Source organism: Natator depressus, chromosome 25 (assembly GCF_965152275.1).
Source record: "Natator depressus isolate rNatDep1 chromosome 25, rNatDep2.hap1, whole genome shotgun sequence".
NCBI lineage: Eukaryota > Metazoa > Chordata > Testudines > Cheloniidae > Natator > Natator depressus.
The window spans coordinates 2,887,630-2,903,483 of NC_134258.1; the positions used below are offsets into that span (position 1 = coordinate 2,887,630).

The following is a 15,854-nucleotide window of genomic DNA, read 5'->3' on the forward strand; positions in this document are numbered from 1 at the left end:
TAGGACAGAAGAACCCAATGCACAGCTACAGACTAGGGACCGAATGGCTAGGCAGCAGTTCTGCGGAAAAGGACCCAGGGGTGACAGTGGACGAGAAGCTGGATATGAGTCAGCAGTGTGCCCTTGTTGCCAAGAAGGCCAATGGCATTTTGGGATGTATAAGTAGGGGCATAGCGAGCAGATGGAGGGACGTGATCGTTCCCCTCTATTCGACATTGGTGAGGCCTCATCTGGAGTACTGTGTCCAGTTTTGGGCCCCATACTACAAGAAGGATGTGGAAAAATTGGAAAGAGTCCAGCGGAGGGCAACAAAAATGATTAGGGGACTGGAACACATGACTTATGAGGAGAGGCTGAGGGAACTGGGATTGTTTAGTCTGCGGAAGAGAAGAATGAGGGGGGATTTGATAGCTGCTTTCAACTACCTGAAAGGGGGTTCCAAAGAGGATGGATCTAGACTGTTCTCAGTGGTAGCAGATGACAGAACAAGGAGTAATGGTCTCAAGTTGCAGCGGGGGAGGTTTAGGTTGGCTATTAGGAAAAACTTTTTCACTAGGAGGGTGGTGAAACACTGGAATGCGTTACCTGGGGAGGTGGTGGAATCTCCTTCCTTAGATATTTTTAAGGTCAGGCTTGACAAACCCCTGGCTGGGATGATTTCGTTGGGGATTGGTCCTGCTTTGAGGAGGGGGTTGGACTAGATGACCTCCTGAGGTCCCTTCGAACCCTGAGATTCTATGATTCTATGATTCTATAGGCCAGGTCTGGCCATTCCTGCATTCCTGAAGCCATATCCAGCTGTTCATATCTCCCCAGGCAGATGATTATTAAGGTCTTGTTATTCATTTTGTAAGGAAGCCATTAGCACGCCTGGTGTGTCATCACAGACTGCACTCATGAACCCAAGTACATATTGCATGGGCCCCTTTCAAGAACATCATTTCAATTAACAGATAAGATGGATCTTTCAAGAAATTTCCAGATATTTATGATGAATCACCTTATTGTGGGATGGGCATCATGCTGAGGAGTATTGAACAGTGCAAGGACTTTAAATACTATGGGTTGTAATTATGCTGCCCTGACGCTGTCCTTACCGCTTGGAACATTTTAAAAGTAGGCTGGTTTTATCTATATTATTAATTTTTGCAGGGTGAATATTTTATAATGGAATTTTCTAAAACTGAATAAAAATATTCGTCTTCTTCTTCCATACGGCAACTTAGAAAGCAACATGAAAAGTCGACATCCAAGGTTATTTGTCCTGAAAGGCCATTTCGCTTGAGATCATCACTTGAGTTGCTGTTCAGATGGCGAGCTGTCACTCAGCACTCATCGCCAGGTCGCAAGGACTGGTTATGCCAAAACACTGAATGGGCAGGGCCGCCCAAAGGGGGCCATCTTCCGCCCTATGAAAATAGTAACAAGAAGGAACCGTTATAAACTTTACACCAAGAGTGTCCTTTGTTCAGAGCATGTCAGGGTTTTCACAGCAACACCAGCACAAAGCTAGACAGCTCAGATGTGCCCCTTAATAATCCACTTCACAAAAGTCCTGTGAGCACATGGAGACCTGAGGTCTTCCCCTCGGTGCCCTCGTGTGGGTCAGGATGCCTAAAGCTGTCCAGGGCCCTGCACAGAGGTGCTGGAACTAGGGGTGCTGGGGGTGCAGCCACACCTCCTGGCTTGGAGTAGTTTCCATCACATACAGAGTTTACAGTTTGGTTCAGTGGCTCTCAGCACCCCCACTATACACATTGTGCCAGCACCCCTGGCCCTGCACATGCAAAATCCTGCTACTCAACAGAAGCAACAACAGAGGCAGTCCAGGCGGAATGCTAAGGCTGGGTGAAATGTGCACAAAGGCCATTCCAGTTCCTGTGGCTGCTCAGCCCGTCTAAGCTAGTCAACCCTCCTCAGGGACGCTGCCGGGTGTCTGCACCGCCCCAGCAAGTGCTAGCCTTCCTAGTGAGCACTGCAATGCAATGGGTGTATTTTGAGGCCGTGCATTGCTTGCTGCATCTCTTTCTGATGGGGCTGGTGAACCTGCTTCTCTGTGCAATCTCTAGCTCCTGGTTTGGCAACTGGGTCGAGAACATGCAGGACACCCTCTGAACTGGGCAGGTGTGTGGCTGGCAGACTCAGGGGAGTGGGGCACAGAGCTTTTCCCCTCCAGGTCTGTAGAGATCAGTTCATCAGGCCAATCCCTGGTCAGGGCAGCCCAACCCTGTCAGTCTGTTTCTAGTGCTGTGCTCAGGCTAAATTTAAAATGCCCAGCTCCCATCACGTCCCTCCAGAAATGCAGCCCCAGCCAAGCCATCTCGCTGACAACCTGCCTCACTTGTCCCCCTGGCTCCCAGGTACAATCTCTTCTGCCCCCCAGAGTCACTCCCCTCCATCCCTGGGGTTTACACCCTTCAGATATACATTCTCCCATCCCCCTGTCCCTGGCTGCAGCTTAACCCAGCCGTAGGCCTCTGCCCTGAACATTGCTCAGACATCAGCCCCAACCCCAGGACCGGCTCAGGGGCCTGGCTCTGAATCCCCCGGACTTTGGCCCAGATTCAGGGCAGTGTCGTGGGGTGCTCACACCAGCAGTGTAGGAAGCAGGGAGCCCCCAGCCGCCCACCCTGGGCATGCAGGAGAGCTGGTGTCACGTCCACTCAGATTGCCTTGCTTTCGGGTTTGGTGCCAGGCTCAAGGACCAAGCTCCTCGGGGGTTTGCTGAGGCCAGGCAGCTTTCCCAGGCCTTGTGTCTGCCTGCTGGACTCTCCCAGGAGCCTGTGAAACGAGGGGCACTCGCAGCTATGGGCTACTCTGCCGAGGTGGAGCCGGGCTGTGCCGGGGGTGCAGTAGAAGCAGAAGCTCACAGGGACCCCGGGGCCTGGGCTGGGAGGGGGCGAGCGTGGGGGCGGGGGCAGGAGCACGTGGAGCCCTGAAGGTGGCAATGCTGCAGGCACAGCCCAGTCAGCCTGGCCAGGTTGGCTGCTACACCCTGCTGCCCACTCCGGCTGACTCTCCCCTCTCGCACCGGCTGAGGGCTGCCCAGTGGCCTGGGCGGGGGCCTGGTGTGGTTACCAGCAAAGTAGCACCCACAACACAGCGGACAGACAGACAAGTGGCTCCTCAGGGGCAGGGTGGGGAGACGGCGCTCCCCCCCGGGGGGGGCAGTGTGTATATGGGGCTTGGCATGTTGCTGCCTCTGTGCTGTACGAATGAGAGCCCTGAGCCCGACCCTTGGGGCACTGGGCTCCGTCCCCACCCAGGGAGCGCGGGGTCAGCAAACAGGGGTGAGGAGAAGGCAGTGCCCATGTGGCCCACGAGCACGGCGCAGCCCTATGGCGAGTGGGAGGCGCAGACAAAGAAGTGGCCCATTGGCAGGGTTTGTAAGCTGCCCCCCAAGCGGCGGAAGAGTGAGCCGAGTGGCCCCGCGGAGCAGGGCCAGGCCCAGGCTGGCCCCAGCAGCTCCGCACGCCCCTGCCGGGCTGGGTTACCCCGGCTGCCAATGAGGAGTTGTCTTGGCTCCGACTGCCGCGCTCCACCTTTTATTGTAATTGATTCTGCATCGCCATAGGAACCTGCTCCAGAGCGAGCAACGAGCAGCTGCCTCCCTGAGCTCTCCCTCTCCAGGAGAGACTCGGCTCCTTCCCCCGAGATGGCAGGCGGTGCAGCCGGGAGTCGCTGGGCCTGAGGGGCTGGCCCCCCAGTGCCAGGCAGGTACCTGTGTTTGCAGGGGAGGGCGGGACGGCGTTTCAGGGCAGGGTGCAGCATGGGAAGTTCCTTGCGAGGGGTTCCTGCCTTGCGATGCCAGGCCTGGGGGCGTCGGGCGGGCTCGGGGTTTCTCTTGTGAGGATGCCCGTAGAGCCGCAGCCTGCAGGGCAGAATGGGGCAGAGCTCTGCGTCTAGGGCTGGGGCCGAGGAGCCGCTGCCTGCATGTCCCTGGCACTAGCCGTGTGCATGGGGCGACAGGATGGTGCCAGCGCCCGGGGCCATGTGGGCTGACTTCTGAGCGTGGGCTGCTGCCTGCCCGGTGCGAGCTGGGGTCTGACAGCCCAGGGGATTTTCCCTCCTCTCTTGTGTAGAAGCCTCACCTGGTCCTGAGTGAGACGGGGCACGGCACCATCATCCAGGAAACCAGCGGGGAGGGCCAGCTGTCGAGGGACTGCAGGCCTCTCTGGGCCAGTCCCGCCTGGAGCTCAGAGAGGCAGCCAGTGACGCAATAGACCGCGTGTGATGGCAGCACAGCAGAGCGCTCCCACCCCTGCCCTGCCTCCTGCCCCCTCCTGCCGTGGGTTAGACATGCCCTTGTGTGCCGCAGGCAAAAGGGAAACTTGGAGGAGACACTGTGTCAGAGAGGCCAGAAGGGCTGCGGGCAGATGGGGCTGGAGGCAGCAGAGGGGACTGGAGACCCAGGGAGAGGGGCAGTCTGTGGGCCAGGGACCCACAAAGTGACCTTTGATCTCTGGGGTCCGAGGAGGCCCAGGCAGGATCACTAGAGGCTGGCGCTGGCAGCAGGCTGGAGAAGGCCACGGAGCACAGTGTCCAGGGGCAGAGGTGGGAGCAGGAGTGTTCAGAGCAGGGGGCTGGGGGCAGGGTCCAATTCTCCCCTGGCCAGCACCATGGGCTGGTGTTTGAACTAGTGCAAAGTGAGCGTGAAATGCCGTGGGTCTGAGTGGCAGCGTCCTGCCCCAGGCAGCTCTGGTTTGGCTCTGGTGTAAACGAGGATGCCTGATGCAGGCCAGGGTGGCACCAGCCGGTGGGCAGTGAGGCTTTCCCGACTGGTCAGGTGCTCTGAGAAGGGGTAGTCAGTTCTGCTTTGGCCAAATGGCCGTCTGCCCAAGGATTGGGCCCCTCCACGCAGCACAGGGCCTCCCAGAGCAGATTGGCACCCACTGCCGGGTACCAGACACGCGCACTGTTGCTGCAATCCACAGCACAGACATGAAGGCAAAAATGTGGGGGCGTATTTTGCAAATTGGACTTCCACTAGGGATGCCATTTGCCTCACCCACCACTGAACTGCCAGCACCTCTGGGTGAACCCTGGCAACTGTGCCCTGGTGCAGAGTCCGGCTAGACAGCGTTCAGACAGCGAGTGAAGCAGAGGGTCATCTCCAGCTGGAACCACACGCAGTTGTTACTAAAGGCAGCAGCTAAACCTCCTCCAAAAGCGTCTCCAGCCCCTCCCCCCTAGGTGCACTGTGCGTGAGAGGGAGGGGTACACCTGCAAACTGTGATTGCCACTGCCCCTCCGCTGGGGCAGGGCTGGCCTGGGGTGTAGGACTATCTTGTGGCAGCGAGCCCCCACTGCAAAAGTGAAATGAACGAAATGCCCATTGGGGTGCAATAGAGCTTTCTATGTAGTTCAATAACTATTTGTCTCTCAGCTATGGCGTATACTGTGTGTTTTCCATTACTCCCTCAATTTCATAGAATCCTAGAATATCAGGGTTGGAAGGGACCGCAGGAGACAATCTAGTCCACCCCCCTGCTCAAAGCAGGACCAATCCCCAACTAAATCATCCCAGCCAGGGCTTTGTCAAGCCTGACCTTAAAAATATCTAAGGAAGGAGATTCCACCACCTCCCTAGGTAACGCATTCCAGTGTTTCACCACCCTCCTAGTGAAAAAGTTTTTCCTAATAGCCAACCTAAACCTCCCCCACTGCAACTTGAGACCATCACTCCTCGTTCTGTCATCTGCCACCACTGAGAACAGTCTAGATCCATCCTCTTTGGAACCCCCTTTCAGGTAGTTGAAAGCAGCTATCAAATCCCCCCTCATTCTTCTCTTCTGAAGACTAAACAATCCCAGTTCCCTCAGCCTCTCTTCATAAGTCATGTGTTCCAGTCCCCTAATCATTTTTGTTGCCCTCCGCTGGACTCTCTCCAATTTATCCACGTCCTTCTTGTAGTGTGGGGCCCAAAACTGGACACAGTACTCCAGATGAGACCTCACCAATGTCGAATAGAGGGGAACGATCACGTCCCTCGATCTGCTGGCAATGCCCCTACTTTGATGCCCCTAATTTGCTGTGATGCTGGTGTGGCAGGGGCTTATTTACACTGGCAGTCACCCAGTAACCCACTGGGATTCATTCGTTTGTTCCTAGAAACGCACAAGCCAGCTGCAGCTCTGGGCAGGAGAACCTTGCATAGGCAGAGAGGCGGAGCAAGTGGATTCAGTTTTGGGGGTGTGCATGGGGGAGGGCTTGCCTGCTGCGGCTTGAAGCAAACCTTTCCACCTTTCTATTTAGCATCTTCTGCCCCAAGAACTCGCCTGCTAGACATGAGCCTGTGTTTCCCTGTGTTCTGAGCAGGGGTTTGTTTCCTATGACGGTGACATTTGCAAGCACACCGAGGCTCTCAGTAGAGAGACACAATGCAACAAGAGACCAGATGTTAACAACCATGGGCACGCAGGGCCTGAACCTGCGAGAATTGAGTGCCCTTAAATTCCAGCTGACGCAGAGGAGGCGCCGGCAGGGTCATGCCCTGACTCTGAACACCAGCACCTTGACAATGCCTAGCATTAAATCGCTTCGCTGGATGGCTATTCTTGGGGACAGAACAGTCATTTTTAACCAGTCAGTTGGACACAGGATGATCCCAGCTATCAGAGACACAGGATGATTCAGGAAGATCTCCCCAAGGAGCAATAACCTCACAACACTCCATGGCCAGGATACAAGAGACTCGTTCAGCTGAGATCTCCTGTGGGTTACAGCGTCTCTCTAGCTGGCCTCCAGTACCCCATTCAGCATGTGGCTGGAACTGTTGTCTAAGACAACCAGCTAAGGAGAGCACAAACCATGTCATATCATCTTGCTGCAATTGACAGTGGACGTAAAGCATTTTAGATGTATATTCTTCAGGGTGACGAGTCCCCTGTAAATCATGAGGCTCGAAACACCGAGATATTTGTTTCCAGCAACTTGTCAAATGAGGATTGTTGATGTGAGGGCAGGAGTAACGCACGTTGTTCTGGCTAGTGACTGTTATCAGAGCTGCTTTTCCATATTCAGACGTACTCCACTTTGGACATTATTGATGCATGCCCATGTAAATGTACTGGCTCCTGGTCCCAATGGCTGGTGAATTGCAAAGATTTACCAGTAAAGCTATGAGGGTGAAGGGAATTTGAAGCCAGACCTAAACCCAGCCGCTGGGGACTCTTAGTCTGTGGGCTGGGAGATTCTGCTCTATTGACCTCCACGTAGCCAAAGCCCCCGCAGGATCAGGCCCAGAGTGTGGCGCTCACTGAGTGTGGGGCTAGAGACTGGGCCAAAAGCTGCTCCCAGAGATCTCCTGGGCTGTTTGTCCCTGTCGCCCCAGGGCCAAACCTCCAGTCAGCTCTGGCTGAGGGGGTGGCAGGACTGGGAAACCTACTCTTTTGCCAAAATGCCCCCCCCAGGTGATCCCCCAGTGAGCTGTGTGGTCCAGGAATGAGGAAGAGCGCCCCACAAACCTGCAGGCATTCCCCTGCATGCACAGCCCCTATCACCCTTATCTGTGCCCAGGGGGTGGCTTGGTGGACAGGTGTCCGGGCAGCCCATGAGAGTTGCGCGTTGGGGGCACCGGGCATGGCCTCAGGCCATCGTCAGGTGGGGAGGGCTCAGGTGTGCTGCCCTGTGGCTCTATATGGCCCCTGACCCCAGGACTGTCCTGTGGGGGCACCGCTGGGCCCAAATCTCTGCTGTGAGCAGGAAGGCGGGTTTAGCCTGAGCCATCAGCCTTCCTTCCTCAGACCTCACGGAAACCCTGTCTGCGAGAGAAGGTCTGGTGGTGGTTGGGAGGGGGGGAGCTGGGGAGGTCTGCCAGTGCACTGGGCCGCTCCTCAACTGCCCCAGTTCTGGACTTGTTCCCAGCTCAGCAGGATTGCCCTACAGATCTTGTGACCCTCCCCACGGCACGAGGAGATGCGGTGTCAGGGCAGAGAGCTGTAGGAGGGCTGCAGAGAACTCGGAGTGAACATTGCAGTTCATGTTTGTCTGTCCATCCATGGCTTGCCATATTGAGCGTACCTTGGTATAGCCAATTTGGTAGTTTTTTTCAATAACTCTCCATTCTCCAACTGAACATTTAATTCATGTTTCTGCTCCTCCAAAATATCCCTTCAGTGTCGCGGAATGTTGACAACAATCGGTTTCCTTTGTAACTGAATTCTGTCCCTATTAAGCAATTGACTTACCTCACAGAGAGATATGTTTTTAGTTACTAAGGGAACATGAATCTTAACAAAAGTCAATCAAATATTCCTTAAATAACAGCCGCATTCATTAACTGCTTTATTGAGCTGAATCTGTTCAAAATTCCCTGCAAATTAAGAGCTGATTCTCTACACCGTACGAGAAAAGCAGCGTGTCTCCAGTGATGCCGAGAATGTGGGGGAGATTATTGCTGAGTAGAGATGCCTGTGTGTAGTCACAGTGATCTGAGGAGGGAGACTACTGTTAGCTCCGCTTTGCAGGGTTGGGTCTCTGTTCATCAGAGTTATGTTCAGTGTTAGGTGAATAATGGGAATCAGGTCCTATGTACTGCCGATGGCCTGGCTCTCTGTTTCCATCCTGCCCCTGTGCAGCATCGCTGCCCAAAGAAGTCCTGCAGTAAGGGTTCCCCAGCAGCTGGGCTCCCCGGGGGGGAACTCCCTTGCAGCCCCGTAGGGGGTGCAGCTGGGGAAGGGGGCATGGCTAGAGGAACTGGGTTCCCTGTTTGCCCAGCCCCATGCTGACTGGTTCCCATTCATCTGGCCTTTCAGCTCCTCTTGGCACAGGAGGTTGTGGGCATGGAGGGCTCTTCTCAGGCCATGCTCGGGGAGCTCTGCTCACACAGGGCATGTCTATGCTGCGGCTCTTCGCAAACCATGCAGGGACTGGGAGGAGGAGCCATTCCGCCCTGCCCGGGGCCCAGCCTGCACTGGGACTTTGCAGCAATGCCTCTGCAGTCGGGCAGTCAGCGGCTCTACCGTCTCATCCCAAGCTCTGAGAGCGTACTCTTCATCAGAGCGCCACACAGAGAGGTGAGTGTCATTAGCCCCATGTTACCGCTGGGAAAACGGAGGCACAGCAGGGGCAGGGACTTGCCAAAAGTCACCCAGCAGAGCAGTGGCCGAGCAGGGCACAAAGCCCCATTCTCCTGAGTCCCCGTCTGGTGCTCTACTCACCGGGCCATACTGCCTCCCTCAGAGGCTCTGGCCTGTGCTGGGGCAACGTGGCGCCTCACTGCCCATGGGGGCACTCCGGGAGGCACCATACCTCAGGGAGAACAATCTCACCAGCCTTACTGGGCAAGTGCCCACTGCTACCTCCAGCCACTCCCTACGCTCCTTGGCAGGGGCCAGTCTCCTCGGCAGGGGCTACGCTCTGGTTAGTTTTGCTTCCTGTAACTCACTGAGCCGCTTTCCCTGAAGCAAGGCCAGCAGTGCTCACAGGGGCACCCACTGCTCCTCCCGGGTGACATGAGGCTGCATGGGTCACTCCCAGAGAAGTCAGTGAGGAAGGTCTTCAAAGGGAGAGACCCTGAGTACGACTCTGCCACTTCATCACCAGCACTGGGGGAAGCATGGGCAATTCTATCTGCATCCAAGCCTGGGCTGACAAAGCCACGCTGGATGGACCTCAGAATGTTGGAACAAGCAGATGGCGGAGACCCAGGAGGGAGCCCTGGATTAATAGCACAACAGGGGATCAATACTGCACTGATCATATTGTTTTCTACCATAAATAATAGAAAATACAATACACACAAAGGAGAGAGCAACTGGAGAGACAGCCTGTGTGTGGGCTGAGAAAGCATTTCAATGTGTTTGCACTTGGAACAGCTACACACTAGCAATGGGCCTGAGCTAAACAGCTCAGCATGGCCAACACTTGCAATTTTATTGCAAACCTCACAGTATTTAGAATCGTAGAATCATAGAATCATAGAATATCAGAGTTGGAAGGGACCTCTGGAGGTCATCTAGTCCAACCCCCTGCCCAGAGCAGGACCAATCCCCAACTAAATCTCTGAGGTTTCATTTAAAGCCCAAGCTCCTGGAGTCAGGGGATTCCAGAAGACTCTCGACTTTCATAAAACAAAGGAACTCGCTAGCCCACATGGCTGGAAACACCTGACCCCCTAAGGGCTTTGAAAGTCGAAAGCAAAGAAACAGAACCTCCCAAGTTGTTATATTTAAAAATATCTCCTAATTTTGCCTGGTTAATGGGCATGGCACCCGGGTCCCAGCCACACAACCCTTTGCGACATTGGGCCAGACACGTTGCTCTCTTCCCTGTTTCTAGGTGCAAATAAAGGACTAAAGGCTGTTCAGGATGCCCCAGGGGTAGCGCCCACAGCTCTCTGTTTTCCAGGCCTGGCACCCCTGAGCCCCCAAAAAGGGGCAGTGACCACTAATGAGCTTTCAGAGCAATGGAGTGGAAGAGGCCCCCATCAACTCGCCTGGAGGAGGGTTACCCGAGTTCCTGTCTCATGGATGTCCCCCACGGGTCAGGAACTACTGAGATCTTGCATTGTTCATGGCCCAGCAGAGCTAGCGTGTCTGTCTGCATGCATGGGGACACCCGCTGCCAGCTGCATGACAGACATTGCACATGATGTCAGCGATCCCCCTTTCCTTCACGCCAGGATCTGCATCACTGAAGATGTGCAGGGTCCTCCCCCTGCCCTTCGTCATATCAGGGGCAGGGGCTAACCGCCGGTTTGCTCCGCAGGGCTTGGCCACCTGGTTCCATGCCAGGGAGGCAGGAGTTAATTGAGCCAAGATTTCATCTTTCCTCTGCAGTGAAACTTGTAGCTCAACAGACGCTGGGAGGCTGAATACAATAGGGGGCTGTCTGTGCAGAGCACACAGGGTGCTCCAGCATCAGCAGCTCCCACACTCCCTGCTGGAAATGGGTTGCTAAGGAACATGACTCCCTCGGTGGCCACGCTGGTCTCTCCTACACCCCTTGTGAGCCCCCAGGCCTGAGGCGCTGACTTCACATACACAGCACACCTGGGCGGGGTGAGGCTGCAGACAAAGGCACTTGGACCCACGGGGGTGTGGAGCAGTGCCCTCCAGACTGGATCTGGTGATGGCAGAACGTCATCCAGTGCGGACATGAGGAGAGGAGTGGGGAGGGCAGGAATGCAGGAGAGCTTGCACGGCGGGGGGTCCCCATGCTAAAGGCCAGCCTGCCCTCCCCTGCCCTCCCAATCCCATCCTCCAAGGTGTGGGGACTGGATGCCTAAGAGCCCACCGCATGCTGCATAAACACAGCGACCTGCTGCAGCCAGGGCCCCAGGGACAGTGAGGCTGCCACTCTCATAGTGATGGGACCATGCAGGTCTGGAACTGCCTCCCGGAGGAGACCACAGTCACCCTGAGCCTAGATGGGAAGCCCACGCCAGGCTGAACTGAACCTGAGCCCAGGAGAAAGGCGAGAGTACAGGACTGAGACTGTCACTTAAATAGAGGCAGGAGGCACTCAGAGAGCATTTGCTGGCTGCCCTGTATGGACCTGGCGGGAGACCCTGCTGCAGGGACTGGGGGGCCAGGTGAGAAGATGTCAGGGAACCAGACCCAGAACCCTGAGAGGCCCCAACATCCCTCTAGTCAGGAGCTCATGATGGAGCTGGACAAGGGCAGGAATGGAGGGATGTGACAAAGAAAGGCCGAGCGGGGGCACCAGGGCCTATGTGGCGCTGAGAAGGGAAGTGCTGTGCAGAAACCCACAGGGAGAACAGAACATAAGAACGGCCATACTGGGTCAGACCAAAGGTCCATCTAGCCCAGTATCCTGTCTTCCAACAGTGGCCAGTGCCAGGTGCCCCAGAGGGAATGAACAGAACAGGTAATCATTAAGTGATCCATCCCCTGTCGCCCATTCCCAGCTTCTGGCAAACAAGAGGCTAGGGACACCATCCTTACCCATCCTGGATAAAAGCCATTGATGGACCTATCCTCCATGAACTTATCTAGTAGTTTTTTGAACCCTGTTATAGTCTTGGCCTTCACAACATCCTCTGGCAAGGAGTTCCATGGGTTGACTGAATTGTGTGAAAAAATACTTCCTTTTGTTTGTTTTAAACCTGCTGCCTATTAATTTCATTGGGTGACCCCTACTTATTGTGTTATGAGAAGGAGTAAATAACACTTCCTTATTTACTTTATCCACACCAGTCATGATTTTATAGACCTCTATCATATCCCCCCTTAGTCATCTCTTTTCCAAGATGAAAAGTCCCAGTCATATTAATCTCTCCTCAGATGGCAGCCGTTCCATACCCCTAATCATTTTTGTTGCCCTTTTCTGAACCTTTTCCAATTCCAGTATATCTTTTTTGAGATGGGGGCAACCCCATCTGCACGCAGTATTCAAGATGTGGGCGTACCATGGATTTATATAGAGGCAGTATGATATTTTCTCTCTTATTATCTATCCCTTTCCTAATGATTCCCAACGTTCTGTTCTCTTTTTTGACTGCTGCTGCACATTGAGTGGATGTTTTCAGAGAACTCTCCACAAGGACTCCAAGATCTCTTTCTTGAGTGGTAACAGCTAATTTAGACCCCAGCATTGTATATGTATAGTTGGGATTATGTTTTCCAATGGGCATTACTTTGCATTTATCAACATTGAAATTCATCTGCCATTTTCTTGCCCAGTCACACAGTTTTGAGAGATCCTTTTGTAGCTCTTCGCAGTCTGCCTGGGACTTAGCTATCTTGAGTAGTTTTGTATCATCTGCATATTTTGCCACTCACTGTTTACTCCTTTTTCCAGATCATTTATGAATATGTTGAATAGGATTGGTCCCACTACAGACCCCTGGGGGACACCACTATTTACCTCTCTCCATTCTGAAAACTGACCATTTTTTTCTACCCTTTGTTTCCTATCTTTTAACCGTTACCAATCCATAAGGGGACCTTCCCTGGTAGCCTTGCTTAAGAGCCTTTGGTGAGGGACCTTGTCAAAGGCTTTCTGAAAATCTAAGTACACTATATCCACGGGATTCTCTATGTCCACATACTTGTTGACCCCCTCAAAGAATTCTAGTAGATTGGTGAGGCTTGATTTCCGTTTACAAAACCCATGTTGACTCTTCTCCAACAAATTATGTTCATGTATGTGTCTGACAATTTTGTTCTTTATTATAGTTTCAACCAGTTTGCCCAGTACTGAAGTCAGGCTTGTAATTGCTGGGATCACCTCTGGACCCCTTTTTAAAAACTGGCATCACATTAGCTATCTTCCAGTCATTTGGTACAGAATGAGCTGAACGAGCTGGGGCAGCAAGCTGCAGGGGCCTGGGTAAGTGGGACAAGGCCCTAGGAGTGTGAGCTGCTTCCCCAGCCTGGCCAAGCACAGCGCCCGCCTGGAGGGTTTGCACATTCTCCTCAGGGGGCCCGGAGCCACCGCATGTTGCTTGTCCCTTTCATTGTGGCTCTGCAGAGGTCTTATGCTAAAAGGTAAAAGTGGTTTGATTTGGGAAACCTGTGTGGGGAGCAGCGTGGTCCTGTGGCAATCAGGAACACTTGAGTTCCACCTCGTTGTGATACCAACTCCTTTGGGGCCAGGAGCAAGGCTGGCTGGGCCTCAGCTTCCCAGTCTGTACACCGTGGCTAAGAACTGAGTGCACAGGGTGGTGGGCTGTTCTGCACAGATCCCTGGGAGCAGGGGGGCTTGGAGCACACCCGGGGGAACTCAGCACGCTGCAGCATCAGACACTACAGTCTCCCAGGCTGTTGAGAGTCACTCGCAAGCCAGTGTCTGAGATCAGTGCCTGGCTTTGCAGGAGCAGTTCAGCTGCGGCTCATCATAGAATCATAGATTATCAGGGTTGGAAGGGACCTCAGGAGGTCATCTAGTCCAACCCCCTGCGCATCCCTGTTGGCTGCACAGGACTGTCCCAGGAGCAACGATTACAGGAGTGTGTTACTTAGAGGGGGAGCCCCGAGCTGCCTGCAGTCCGGAGCCAGGCTGGGAGCGGAGGTGGAGTCCTGCATAGGCAGGCGCTGGTGCTGCTGGGTTTGGTTCAGGGCAGGCTCTGTGCGGGGGGATCAGTCATGAGGCTGACACACACGTTGTCAGGGAGACATTCCCGTCACATCCTCCGCTTGCTCGGAGCTCTGCAAATCTGGGCTTGTGTTTTGGAAAGCGTGAGGTGCCTGCTCAGCTCCTCGTGGGCTCTGAGTAACTCTGCCCCGCCCCGGTCAGCTCTGCAGGACTCGGCCCCCCGGGCCCTTCCCCTGAGGGATGGGATCCAGGCTGCCAGTAGTGGAAGCTGCAGGTGTCTGTGTGGTGTGTGTGTGTGGGGGGGGTGTTGGGGGGGGGCAGCGCGTACACTGTGGTGAGCAGCTGAGCTCCTCCATGAGGGGCGTGGGGAAGAGCGTGCGGCTGTCCCTGTGCTGCACCCATGCTCAGAATCTCTCTGGAAGGGGCGCGGGTCAGTGTCCCAGGTGGGCCTGGAGCCCAGCAGAGAGAACTGAGCCCTCCCTACCCTGCACAGGCCTTCAGCCCTTCTGTCTGGGGGGAAAAGGGGGCAGAGAGTGAACAGGAAGGCAGGCGGGAGAGTGCAGATGGGCCAGAGCAGAGCTGAACTGAGAGTCAGGAGACCATCCTGCTCACCTCTTGAGAGCCCCCATGGGGCGCTGCTTTCCGGGGCCCGTTCTGCCAGGGTAGAGAAGCCAAGTCTCAGGGTCTGATAGCAGGAGGGAAAGGAGGGGAGAAAGGGGAAATACAGTGGGGGCATTAGCCTCCCCCAAAGATTCTGTGGAGAGAAAACAGGTCCCCCACCCCCCTCCTGGACTGGGCAGGTGAGAACCAGGCCCCTGCCCCTTGACTGGGGCCTTGAGAAGTTTCAGCCCCTGCCCTGGGTCTGCGTGTGTTGGGGACCCCTGGACCCTGACTCCCCTGTATCCAGGCCCTCTTGCGGTGAGCACCCCCTGGTGCTCACAAGGTAAGTAAGTAAGGTAAGATGAGTAAGGTAGATGCTTTGCCTGCCCTGCATGCCCTACATTAGGAGGATATTAGGTTGCTTCTTTGTTGGGCGACTCCCTCCCCCTTTGGGGTCCATTGTGTTGCCTCCGGGGTGCTGAAGAAGCAGGGGACTGAACCCTGTGGTGGAGGCTGCCGAGGGAAGAGTAACGCCTCGAACTCAGGGCCAGGCTCAGCCTGCTTCTGGCCAGCTAGCGCTGGCTCTGTCTTCTCACCTGGCTTCAGTCCTGCACTGCCTGAGCGCCACACATGGGCCGGGCAGCAACTGACTGCGGGGAGCTTCAGTGATTACAGCCCCTTGTGTGAACACGCCCGGCCCATGTGAATTCCAGCGGCAGCTGCTCCCTTCAGCAGGGACACCATGGTGCAGAACCCCCTGGGATGGACCCCCAAGGGTGACTCCCAGCCCGGGGCTGCCAGCAGGCCGGCATGTCCTTCCCACGCAGTGTGGCTGGGTGTCTGCCAGGGCTCAAGTGGAGTGCCCCAGGGGTCGGTCCTGGGGCCGGTTTTGTTCAATATCTTCATAAATGATCTGGAGGATGGTGTGGATTGCACTCTCAGCAAATTTGCAGATGATACTAAACTGGGAGGAGTGGTAGATACGCTGGAGGGGAGGGATAGGATACAGAAGGACCTAGACAAATTGGAGGATTGGGCCAAAAGAAATCTGATGAGGTTCAATAAGGATAAGTGCAGGGTCCTGCACTTAGGATGGAAGAATCCAATGCACCGCTACAGACTAGGGACCGAATGGCTAGGCAGCAGTTCTGCGGAAAAGGACCTAGGGGTGACAGTGGACAAGAAGCTGGATATGAGTCAACAGTGTGCCCTTGTTGCCAAGAAGGCCAATGGCATTTTGGGATGTATAAGTA

At 54.9% G+C, this 15,854-nt stretch overlaps 1 protein-coding gene across 3 annotated transcripts in view; it reads left to right on the forward strand.

The window, feature by feature from the left end:
- Positions 1-15,854, forward strand: part of CTXN1 (cortexin 1) — a 75,085-nt gene that overhangs the window by 47,807 nt on the left and 11,424 nt on the right. The window contains exon 1 of one of the 3 annotated variants that reach the window (XM_074939496.1): positions 3,580-3,717. The exons of 1 other annotated variant lie outside the window; for it this stretch is intronic. The gene's annotated coding sequence lies outside the window, so the exon portion shown is untranslated. Of the gene's footprint in view, positions 1-3,579; positions 3,718-15,854 lie in introns of those variants that run through there. One more of the 3 variants, XM_074939497.1, reaches the window with a different exon arrangement.